The sequence below is a fragment of the Mus caroli genome, chromosome 3, assembly GCF_900094665.2.
Source record: "Mus caroli chromosome 3, CAROLI_EIJ_v1.1, whole genome shotgun sequence".
Lineage (NCBI taxonomy): Eukaryota > Metazoa > Chordata > Mammalia > Rodentia > Muridae > Mus > Mus caroli.
In genome coordinates, this window is record NC_034572.1 from 136,815,080 (window position 1) to 136,827,873 (window position 12,794).

The following is a 12,794-nucleotide window of genomic DNA, read 5'->3' on the forward strand; positions in this document are numbered from 1 at the left end:
TATATATATATATATATGTGTGTGTGTGTGTGTGTGTGTGTGTGTGTGTGTGTATACTCAATGAATATACAATTATATTCATTGAGAGAACTCCAAGAGCCATTTATTTACAGATGACAAAACACAGGCACAGAGAGGTCAAGTAATTTGTCAAAAACTGAACAGTTGGATTCCAATCCACTAATTCTTTTTTCACCTGCCTAAGAAAAGACATTGGGCCCTCAATGGCATCACACTTTAGTATGAAATAATCTCAGTGAATTAATATGCATTTTAAGAGACTCTACTTCCATAGAGCCAAAGGAACAGGAAACCAAAGGAACAGGAAACCTAAAGGCAGATCATCCTGCCAGTACAATCAACCCATTCTTTGCTTTTATGGTTTCATCTTGTTTTGTTTGGTCACTGTTTTGTTTTTTGTTTTCAATTTTGGAAAACACAATTCTCTGATATATTTGACTTTAATTTGGTTTTCTACCTAATGCCAAAATGTAGAAAGCCTGCATGACTTTAATTACTCTAATAGATGCTGGTTCTATAGGTGTGACCACCAGCCATGAGACTGCATTGTGATCCACTGGGAATTTCTTAGCAGGACCACCCAGAAACCACAGACAGTGCCAAGTGCTGGGCAGTTGTTTACATGAGCTTGGGATCCTACACAGAGGACAGTAGCTGCTTTCTGCTGTCAACTAATATATATATATATATACCCATTGAAATTGCCCTACATACAATCTAGACATATTTTGGATCTCAAGGCCCTAACTATATTCCACACATGGAGATTTTTTTTCTTCCCAGAACTAGAGCAGGAGATGGTTTCTGTCTGAGAGGAGCTGGGTGCTCTCAGCTGCTCTGGTCCAGCCAAGCCAGCTGTAATTCTGGAAACACAGTCAGCCAGACTCCAAATGTGCTGATCCTCAGATAGCCCACATTCAAACAGCGGCTCTCTCTTACAAAGACTTTCCATTGAGTCATATCCTATGCACTATCTCTGACTTCTCAGAGAAGACCATGAACAACATGTCCTTAAGACCCTTGCTGATATCTTTGGTGGACACTCAAGTTCATGCCTTGCCACCACCCAAGAGAGCATTTGGCAACAGTTGCAATTGAAAGCCTTTCTTGCCAGATAAATAACAGTGTCCAGAAGAGGTGACTTGCAGGGTGGGGGTGGCTGTGGAAGCAAAGATGTCACTCACTCCAGGAGACAGACTTCACTGAGCAGGCTATCTTACTCCTGTGCTTCGTAAGTCACATCCCTTCCTCCAGTTATTTTGGAACTTTGTAGAGAGCTTACTTTATAAAGTAAGGAGAGTAATTATGCCTTAGTACATCTGCCTTACAGTAAGTTCAGACTGCCAAAGACTAAGTTGCTTTCAAGTGAGGGCAGACTATTGAAGTGGTTCTGTCCCTGCTGCTTGGTCTCTTTACCAAAACATCTATGCCCTCCGTTACCTGCTACGCAGATCAGGGAATAGGAAGGAAGTCAGGCCTAGAGACAAATGTCACCAGCAGCTGAAGCTAGCATCTCATTTTTAGGCAGAGATCATAACATCTTTTGGGTACAGCCTTGGATGGGACAGAAAGTCTATTGTTTTTGTGCCTTATGTCAAACACTTCACCCATGTCAAACCCAGCAGAGAGGATGCGGTTTGGTAACAATGAAGGAACCGTCCTTAACTGGGTTTAGAGTTGCCTCATTTTGCAAATAAAAATATGTATTAACCAAGTAAATGTGAATTTGGACAAATAGTGTAAGTTTGTTCCACACAATATTTCAAAAATTCATGTTTAACTAGACTTCCTATATTTTATTTGGGAAGTTTACTTGTAACCATGAAGAAGAATTATTAATCTCAATTTATCATTGAGGGAAAAAAAAAAGACTCGACATTAAGAGATTTGCTCCTGATGGTAACTCGTGACTGTGTGACTAGCAGACTGGTTCTATTTTAATGTGTGTCTATGTGTGTGTGTGTGTGTGTGTGTGTGTGTGTTGTATATGTTCCCCTGGAAATGGGCACTCATGTACTTGAGTGGAAAGCAGAGATTGACATCAGTTGTTCGCTCTGTTTTTTAAACACTGAACCTGCAGTTCAGAAGTTTGGTCTCCAGGATGTGGCTGTGTGCACCTCCCCATTGCTGGGCTTGCAGGAAAGTGGTGCCATGCCTGTTTTCTACACCTTCCACATAGATGCTGGGAATGCAAACTTAGAAGTGTCATGCTTGCATAACAACCACTTCCTGACAGAGCCATTTCCCCAGGCTCTGGTTATGAGTCTTATATATCAGCATCCAGAGTCTTAACCATAGAGGCCTCTCATCTTAGTATTTAAATTGTTACTTAAACTGGTGTTTAAACTTTTACTTGGCTAAGCTGCCGCAAGAGCAAAAGTTAATTTCAATTTTAATACAAAATAGCTATTAAATGGGCACCAGATACAAAATTCTTTACGAAGACCAAAGAGAGGAAAGAAAGAGTGCATTTCCACATTTATGTAAGGAAGGAGAAGGGGAAGAAGGGGTAGAGCTGATTTTGATGGGATCCAGAAAGGGGAACCTACCCTCCAATTCTCTAAGGGGGTCACTTCCTTCAGACCACATCTGCCTCTCTGGTGTCCCCAGTACCTTCATTTGCACTGTCTCCCGACCTGACTGTCCATGGATCTAGGTTACCTCATGACCTTTTGATGTCTGCAGTGGTTTAAGCCATTGCATAACTTGTCACACTAATGACCACAATGACCTTGGCCAATGTATCCTATGATGAAGCTGCCCTTAGCTACTCATGGCTGCAGTGTGTGTTATAACAATTAGTTAGAAAAAAATAGCAGCAGAATCTAAGGATATAGATATTAAACTATTAAAAAATAAACTAACCTAAAAAGAACTATTATAATGTCACAGTTCTACTTTGCACCAAGCATGACAGTGGAGTCTATATGAGCTCCTGACCTCACAAGGAAATGACATATTTAGGCTCATTGACTCTCTTGTGGGTAGTGAGAGACAGAGACACAGGAAACAGACAGGCAGAATGTACTGAGGAAGGACTACCTTGCAAGGAAACTCTGCTCTTTGTAGTACCACTTTTTCCCCCTAAAACAGAGGGAAAGGCTCTTCTTTCCCCTTAACAGGCAGAGTGCCTCCTTGCTCCACAGAAAGTTAAAACAGAGCTTGCTTAGAACCTTAATGCAAAAAGGCAGGGCAGAGTTAGATACTGTTCTCTTATCTCTTAATTGAATCCAGGTGTCCAAAGGCCCTCTTTTGTAGCCAATGTCAAAAATAGAAATAGACAGAAGACTAATGTATATCTAATAGTTGAAGCAAGCAGTTGTCTGATTCCTGATTCATTACATATGGAATGGAAAAGACAAGGAAAAAGAAGCAGAACACACACACACACACACACACACACACACACTCACACACACACACACACACACGAAGCTTAGATTTTGATCACGGGGCTGTTCCACGAGTTGAAGTACTGTTTTTGATAAGAGGGCCCTTTTAAGAATGCTTTTTTTTATAGCGCCGTATATGTGAATTTATAGTCCACTCTCTCCTCTGCTGCGCCTACACCACAACGCTGAGTTTCCTTTGAGATCTTCCAACCTTAACATTCTGCTTCTGAAAATTATCCATTAAAATTTTATCAATTTTGTATTTTGGTGAGACAGTATGAGGAAATGCCATCCTGAAATTAGATTTTTCCTTTGACATCCGGCGCCCAGTCAGCAATCCAATCGCATGTATTTCTATTGAGACATTAGGGTTTGATATAATTTTGGGCAGAAAACATTTTAAAAATGAAACAATTGAATTTTCTAGATGGTCTTGGGGACCACTTAGCTTAAGAGAATACACTTCCAAATCAAAAGCCTTTCAATCATTTTAAATATTATTTGGATGATATTTGCTGTATGTAGGAGCAGTTTGAATTTGTATTGAATGTTTGACCGGCTCATGCACACATAGATGATGTATGAAATTATTATTTCATATTTTTCTAGTGTTTGCATTGCAAGTGACATCTGGCTGACAGGAACTTGGAGAAATGGAATCCGAAGTGAATGCTGCAGTTACCACAAGCCTCATATTTATCAAAAGGTTTAAGGTTGCTGTGTCTTTGTTTAACATATGAAACTTGGAACCCTGACGGGGAGGCTGCAAACCTCACTGTTTCCTGCCTTTTCTTAGCTGATTTGTTTAGTAAAAGAGTGGGCAAGGAATGAGCACAAATTGTATCAGTTGTTCTTCTCATGAAACTAAATATTTTGCATCCTAATTTTAAGAAAGCAAACTTAATTAGTTCTGATGTGATTTCCATACATTTTCCTTGTATTCAGAAAATTTACAGATTTTGTGTTAGACCAACACATATTGAGAACTATTCATCGTTATTCAGGAAAGGCAATGTGGGAGGAAAAACAGCTCCCTACATTTTAAATTTTATTTTCTAATTTGTACATGTGCAAAATTGAAATAAGACATGAAAACATGTCATACAGTATTTGGAAGCTCTGACTCAGTTACCACACACAGACATAAATATATGCATTTTCTCCTTTACTCTATTTCCTTGGAGATCATGGTTTGATTCTTAATTCTATAGTGAGAATATCATTCACTTAGCAAAGATTTATGAACTCACAACAGGCTATACTGTTCAAGTGCTAGGGAGATGCTAGAGCAGACAATGTATGTAGTAAGTGTATACTCAAGCAGAGGGCAAGACTGATGTGAAATAACTCATTGCAATCTAGAACTGTAGATACTATGATAAATTAGAGAACCACTGGTAAGGCTGAAGCCAATTAGTAACTGTATTCTGTCTGCTTCAACAGATACAGAAACAGAGATGGAAACATGGAGACCGTTGTAAAATCTTCAATAAATACAGGAGGCCCTTGTTCATTTCCTGAAATGCAAAATTTCAATAAACTAGAAAAATGGGAAACATTAGCCTGATCTCCTCAAGAAAAATGCTATGTATATTTATTTACAATAGTTTTGAATGTCTTTTTCAGTTTTGATAACAGCATATTGATAATCTGCAAATATACAATTATATTAAAAATACCATATGATCTCTTTTAAATAAAAAAATGCAATGTTACTACTGGATTTCCTATGTATTTAAACTATTACTATGCATAGTTGCTAATGAATTTATAATAATCTGATTAATTTCAATACCATAAGTTAGCCTTTATTCTATTGGAAAATTTGCTTTCTTCTCTATTATCTCTTGGTCAACACTGTACTAGTATCTCCTAAGAAAACAACATTCAGGAGAGAAAGATGGCCTTCCAGGAGTGAGATTTCATGGCATCAGAAGGAGATATAAAGAAAGAAAGTAGCACTTATTTGGAGTCTGCCACCAGACTACATTCTTTATATGAGCTTTTTGCTTTACTGCCACAAAATTCTGACTCAAGTGTGATACAAGGAGGTAGGCTGTAGACTCACCACAGTTGGGTACTTGTTTAACACTCAGCTTTGAACATATGGGTGATTCCCAAAGATTAGTTTACCCTGCTGATTCTCAGCATCCTCACTTATGAATCAGGGTGATACTATCATTCATTTATTTCATAATATAGAAGAGTTGTTGCAAGAAGGTATCCTGGTGGGCTTGAAGGATCCAAAAGAAGTGTGACAAGGCAAGTGTCCTGTCTTTGAGGTATTTATGGTCCACAGGAAGAGGGAACATGGAGGTGGTCACACATTCTTCCAGGTTGAACTACCTTTCTGATGAGTGTTAAATGATGAGAACTTTTGCTAGTCTCCTGCTAACCAAGCAGCCCCCGTGTCCTCTTACCTGCTATGCTGAATCCTACCAGCTAGTTTCAGTCCTCATGCCCAGAAGAATAAAGTGTCTGTCCTACAGCCTGGTAGGTACTTACCTAGGTACTTAAGTACTCACATAGGTACTTAAGTGCTTAAGATAGACCATAGGTGACTGGAATCTTCCAGACTCCTTCCTTCTACATGACCCAGCAGCCTTTGTGAGCAGGTGCTCTTTTATCCATCAGTGTCTACCTCTGGCACTATGTTTTATAACTTCATTAATCTGAATAAAGCTATAGCTAAAATGCCCAAGGTGGCGTAGGGGGGTGTTACAAGTGGACTATATTGTTAAGAAATGCAGAGACCTACTGTGTAGTCAAATTTGGGCTTCCACATATTAAGCCCCTCTCTAATAAAACTTCCCAAATCTAAAATCAAAATCAGAATGCTCAGAGCTAATGACAGTCTCAAATGTTTCTCATTTACCAACTACAATGCTTCTGGCACCATTAGAACCACCATTTTGAACCAGGAAGATAATTTGAGCCAATTTTTACTCTCTCTCATTTATTAAAACTTTACCAAAATGTATTATTTAGTTTCATCAAATGTAGAAGAGTAAATGTATTTTAAAATGGAGCTTAAAGACTTCAATTTCAAAACAAAGAATCTATCCTTCCTGCTTTCTGATGTAATCATAGAGTGTATCAGTTAGATATTGCTATAGAACTGCTGCATAACAACACTTTCAGAACGTAGATGGCTTGAAACAATGATTTATGTAGCTTTTCAATGCTACATGATTTTCAATGACTTTTCAGTGACTTCACTGGGATTCCTCTAGCTTACCTGGCCAAGGCTAGTGTTGGTCTGCCCCAGGTGTCCTTTATCATCCTCTTGAAGCCTATATGCTGATTTAGTTACATCCTTCTCTGAACTTTCACAGCTAGTCAGGGGCAGGCAGAGGGAAAAACTACCTCTGGTCTTTTCATTCTGGTTTTGATGTATTTTATTACTACTATCAATTAAGTTTCGAAACTTCTCTTTGTAAAATTTACAAACAAGAAAAAAAATACTCATCTTATTTAATCTTATTTTACAAATGCGACTGTTTCAAAGAAGGGTGGTTTCCCATGCTCTTATCATGTTAATTATAAAATTAGAGACACTGGGACAAAGGTCCCTTGAGTCTTCATTTCTCCTTTGTGCTTTCTGGTTAAGTCACTGGGCATACATTCATTGAATATCTGCTTTGGGCCAGACACTATATGAGCCTGAGTCTCTGTTGCCAAGGCACTAAGCAGATTACTAAAATGAAGAGAAAAGGAAGGTCACAGGAATATTTACAGTGGGACTCAATGGATGCCCAAACTTGAAATTTACCAAAAAACAAGATTCCCACTCCTGTAGCCATCTATTTCCATCCATCCATAAGACAGATTTTCTATTTGGCACTGACCAAATTGCCAGAAATTGGGAGAATGGGTTAGCCCAGGGGGCTGCAGGGCAGCTGTGCAGGCAGCCGGAGTCACACTCCTGAGGGGAAGGTGGGCATCTAGCATGGTTTGGCAGCTGTGTAATGATGCTGAAATCATAGAGTTGCCAGGTCCCAACTGTATTAGAGCTGACCTTAAGATGGATTGTGAAAACTATTCAAATAGATCTCTCCTTCTGGAAAGTTTTCAGAGACAAAAGGGAGGAAACAATAAAATGCCTGCAATTTGCACCCCATCCCGTACACAACCTCTACACTCTCCCCAGAACAAAGTCATTATGCCCAGTGGGTTCTGAAAGCCCAAGACTGATGGGAAAGGAGAAAAACATAGCCTTAAGCTTCTTGCATGGTAACAAAACTGGTTTCTGGATGGTGCCAGGCTCATTGGGAGGAGGCAGAGGCTTCTCAAGGAAAATTAGAGTCCAACTAGAGTGGGCACTAGAGGTGACCAACACAAGTCACACAACAGTCATTTCCCTCACCACACAAAAAGAACAATGCCACAGAAGTTCTGGCACAAAGATGATGCGCCATGAATATGTACTGAGTGAATGGGGATTGAATTGATATCTTAGCTATCATTGTCTAGTATTTCCCTTGGTTTTGGCGAACAGTTATTTACTCCGGACCTGGTATCATATTGATAATAAAGCTTTAGTCTTGGTATTCAACTGTTTAACCAATACGCTTGAGTTCTCACTACACCAAAGCATCAAGGATATGGTTACAAACTCTATGTAATTTTTATTCTTCCCAGGCTTGCAGTCTGATGACAGAAGACAGACACTATTTTGAATCTAAACTCTTTGCCCAGTAACTCCTTGACTGTGGGTTGATTATATCTTTGTTCCTCTGTTTTCTCATGTATACAAGAGGTAAAAGGATAGCATTTGACATCTATGAGACAGTCAGTATATTATCTTCCTCTTAATGAGCAGGACAAAATTGCTTATGAGGTTTATCCACTCCGGAGAGGCAGAAGTGGAAAAGGCTCATACACAACTGTGAAGACTGGAGTCAGATACTGAGAACCTATTGAAGTGCCACGGGAACATGGGAGGCTTCTTAGAATCCCCATAATTGCCAGGCAGAAACAGGAGTTCCCTGGGGCAAGCTGAGTTCTCAAACTCTGGGTTCAAATGAGAGACTCTGCCTCAATATACAAGGTGGAAAGTAATCTAGAACAACTCAAATATCTACTTCTGGCCTCCACATACACCAGCATACACATGCACACATACCACATACACCACATATGCCAGCACACACATGCACATACATACACCACATATACCAGCACACACATGCACATACACCACCTACACCAGTGTGAGTGCACACACACACACACACACACACACACACACACACACACACACTGCAAGACTTTCATGGGCAGGCTTACAAGGAGAGGTGCCTTGGCCCTTATGGTGACTTGAATGAGAAATGTCCACTACAGGCCCATGGATTTGAACACTTGGTCCCCAATTGGTGGCACTCTTTGAGAAGCTTATGGGACCTTTAGGGGTTAGGTCTTGCTAGAGGAAGTGCCACTGAGGAAGTGCCACTGAGCACTTGGTTTTAGGTTTTGCAACTGGACCTGGATTCCTGTCCTCTTTACTTGCTTCCTGGGTTTGGATGTAATTAGGAGCAGCCTGTTTGAGTTCATGAGGCCATGCTTTCCCTGACTGTCAGCAGGTCAGGACCACCATGATGGATTCTATCCATCTCCACCTGTAAGTCAAAGCAATTCTGTTCTCCTCTAAGTTGCTTCTGGTCACATCATTTTATTATGCAATTAAAAGGGAGCTAGTGCAGCCCTTAACTAAGTTTTCCCACTAGCCGGTACCTATTGCTCTGGAGTCACATCCCATTCTAAGGCAAGAATCATTCATGAGAAAGACCCTATCAAAACGCATCTGGAGGGGATTCTCTGAAAGGCCAGGGGAGATGCCACAGCAGCTAGGGTGCCTTGGGCACAAGTTGTCCAGCGTCTCTTTCCACCGCATTTCTTCCCCTTCCTCGGAAGCTGCTAACATCTGCAGAATGATACATTTTCCTTCACACGCATGCTCATTTCCAATATCAAGTGCTTCTTACTCAGCTTGTTCTCTCCTTCTGATGCAGTGAAGCCTCTGGGGACCTGCCATTAATCATTCTTAATTTGATCCCCTTCCTTGGTTCCCACTGGACTTGTGTTCAGGCCTCTCTTGCTCAACATAATCACTCCAACCTGTGATTTCTCCTTCTCTGTGAGCTTCTTCTCCCATTTAAATAGCTCGCTCATAAACAGCATCATTGAGACTGAAGATAAGTAGACATACAAGTGCTGGTGCACTTGAAGCCTCCCATCAGGCAAACCCTCATCCTCTCACTGATGCATGCTGAGGACCGAAGTTTGCAGAGCCCTCTTCAGCACAAGATGCTCTCAAACCCCTCTGCTCACAAAGTCCTAAAGATCCAGCCCATGTCTGTGATGGCAGAACAGGAGATCAGTGACAGGGAGAGGCCGAAGGGTGCAAGTGAGTGACTCTAAGGACATTAGGGTGCATGTCTCAAGGGCCAAAGCTTCAGAGTGACATAAAGAAGAGTCAATATAAATAAGGAAAGTTACTCCAGCTGAAGTCTAAAGTGTTTTTCTCTTTTGCCAAATTCAGAAGGGAAAGAGCCTGCTTATGTACACGGATGCGCAGAAGCACTCGAGGGGAGTACAGGTATAAACTCAGGGACAAGTGACCAAGGTAGTTTCTAGAGATGCTTTATGAAATGAAAGACAGCAATTAGTTTTGAACGTGTAGCAAGAGACCCTCTCAGAGAGGTGGTTTGGGGTGAAGCAGACTTAGATGCCACGTGCCAAGCACAGAGCATCTTGGGACTGGAAAGGATGTGAAGGATCCATAATCCCTGTTTCACAGAAGAGACTCAGCATAAATTCAGCCAAGGTTGCAGGGCTAATGAGAGCTTGATATTTCCAATTGCAAGTCCAGCCTCCCAGCTTCATCTAGAAATCCTGTCCCACTTGGAGATTTTCCTCTTTAGAGAAAGGAAGAGACAGAGGACAGAGAATAAAACAAACATAAGTGAGGGCTGGTTGGTTCAGGATTATTGATCTTGGAAGTTCATCATGAATCAGTGGAGAGAAGAAGAAATAGTTAACTTGTATCATTAAAGCCCAAACCAGCATTAACCAGTGCCTAGGAGTTTGCAGGGTTCCCTTCCTTCTGCCATTGAATTGACTAGGATCCCCAGGCAGGGAAGGGGAGCTACAGCAAAGAGAGACACCATTTGCTCCTTCAAACACATTCTGTAGGAAGGCGTGGGATTTCACAGCAGTGAGAGCAAAACTATTCACAGCGGTACCATATGCTCCCCACCATCAGGAGCAGCCGCACTGGTCACTGTGCTTGGCAGGCGAATAACTGGGTGGAAGATCTGAAGATCACAGTGGAGTAAAATCTTCAATCTGCTCCACAGGCAGAAATCAAGTGAAAAAAAAAATCCTATACAGATCCTCTGTGTCACAGGTACATGAGCACCCACATGCACACACACACACACACACACACACACCAGCATTCATGTGTGTGAGCATGTGCATGCATGCCTGTGTATGTGTGTGTGCGCGTGTGCCCAAGGGCATGCATATGTGTTCCTCCTAAAATGGTTAAGGAGATATAAACGCAGGGTGTTTATCTTGCAGATTGTCCCATGGAGACAAAAGTTCACATTGAGTGCCAAGAGAAAAGTCTTAGAACATAGAATGTGGAGAAGGGTTATTTTTGGATTAAACTCCATGTTTTCAGTGGCTTTTCTCCCCCTCTAAGGAAAAAAAATAAGATTGAGAAGAATTTCGCAAATGCCAAGACCACTTAATAGCAGAATTACAGCTGACGATAAATGCAGCACTCTTAAAGCTTGTCCTTTCTCTGTTATTAACTTTGTTCTTTTGGTTGTGCCAGAGAAAGCACAAGAGATAGAAATTGGCAGAAATATGGATCTGAAGAACAGAAATTCAACTCAAATGAAAATACCGTGAAAGCCTCTAGTTGAAATAAAGACTTTTGTTTAATAGCATAACTTTCGCCATCTAGAAAAGGTTTATTTGAATCAAAAGTAAAATTTACGACAGTGTTATCTAATCATTATTAATTCTGCATGCACAGGGGGAATTTTCTATTTCCAAAGTGGTTCACGATCATTAGTTAATCCACTCAGCATGCTTGGTCTAAATTGTTCTATGCACTTAACAGATAAGAAGGGTTGCATCTGATACACAGGCTGCAGAACACGCTGAGTGATGGGCTGCTAACCCAGAGCAGGGCCTCATCTTAACCACTCACTTGGTTATTTTATTCTGGGCACCAGGCCTCTACCCACAGCATTTTCAGACAAGGACTCCATTTGTTTGAAGAATAAGCACATATGTTACATAAAATCTCCAACAATCGATTGAAGGCTCCAAATATGGATTTTCCCAATGACTCTTTTTAATATCAAGAAGTCTCTCAGTTTCCCTTGTGAGTAAAGTACTTCTTTTAAAGGGCTAGTCTTTCTATGAACATGGCTATGAAGAATCAACATTATAGTAGGATAGATGTAGACTGCCCAGTGCTGTGTCGTCCAGAGGGTCTCAGTGCCTTGGGATCAATGACTTGGTTCCTTGCTTGCCTTCGCTTCCCAGTCTACCTTCCCCTCCCCCTCCATCCTCTTCCCTCTCATCCCTTCTCCATTTTTTTCTCATTTCTGTTCCTTTTCCTTGCCTGTCATTTAGGCTGTCAACTACCCTCATCTGTGCTCCCACGTGAAGTTTGCCACTTTCCCTTTTCCACTTGGAAAGGAGACTCCCGTAGGCATAGTGCTAGCTGTTCCAGTGTGAGTGGCTCAGACAGGAACCAAATGCCGGTGGCCAGCAGGGCGCTCCACATCTTGCTCAAGTTAAAACTGTGCAGATTCCCTTTGTTTTCATTTGTTTGTACCTACTCTAGCCAAACAAATTAATTTGCGGTTCAGATAATATATGCCATATGTTTAATTAGCTGTTACATGAAGTCTAAGGAGGCTGAGCTTTGAAACCGGATGCTACTTTCCTTCTAGTTTCTTGACTTTTAAAACTCACATTTGGGGGTTGTGTTTATCTGTTTGTTTGTTTAATTCTCCTAATAATAAAATTATCTAGCAGTTTCAATCTTTACATTTTTTCTTTTAATACTAAAGAATTCATTACTTCTGTAGATTTAATTCAGCCCAAGATGCAAAATATACTTATTCAATAAACAGATACTTAAATGAACTAGCATTAAGGAGTTACCTCTTATTTTTCAATTGTATTTAAGTGTTCATAAATTTCCAGTGAATAGTTTGCTTGGTGAGATTTCTATGTCTTGAAAGATATCTTATTTGTCTTTAATATGTTTTGTTGCTGTCAAAAAAAAAATCAGTACTGGAGAAAATTTGATCTACTCCTGGAGACGACGTCTTCTGAAATGCCTCCACAGAG

General features: G+C 40.6%; 1 long non-coding RNA gene across 1 annotated transcript in view; it reads left to right on the forward strand.

Moving 5' to 3' along the window:
* Positions 1–4,981, forward strand: part of LOC115030594 — a 22,234-nt gene extending 17,253 nt beyond the window's left edge. The window contains exons 2-3 of the long non-coding RNA XR_003836175.1: positions 4,023–4,126; positions 4,857–4,981. This is a non-coding gene — a long non-coding RNA (uncharacterized LOC115030594). The remainder of the gene's footprint in view (positions 1–4,022; positions 4,127–4,856) is intronic.
* Positions 4,982–12,794: the final 7,813 nt, after the last annotated feature.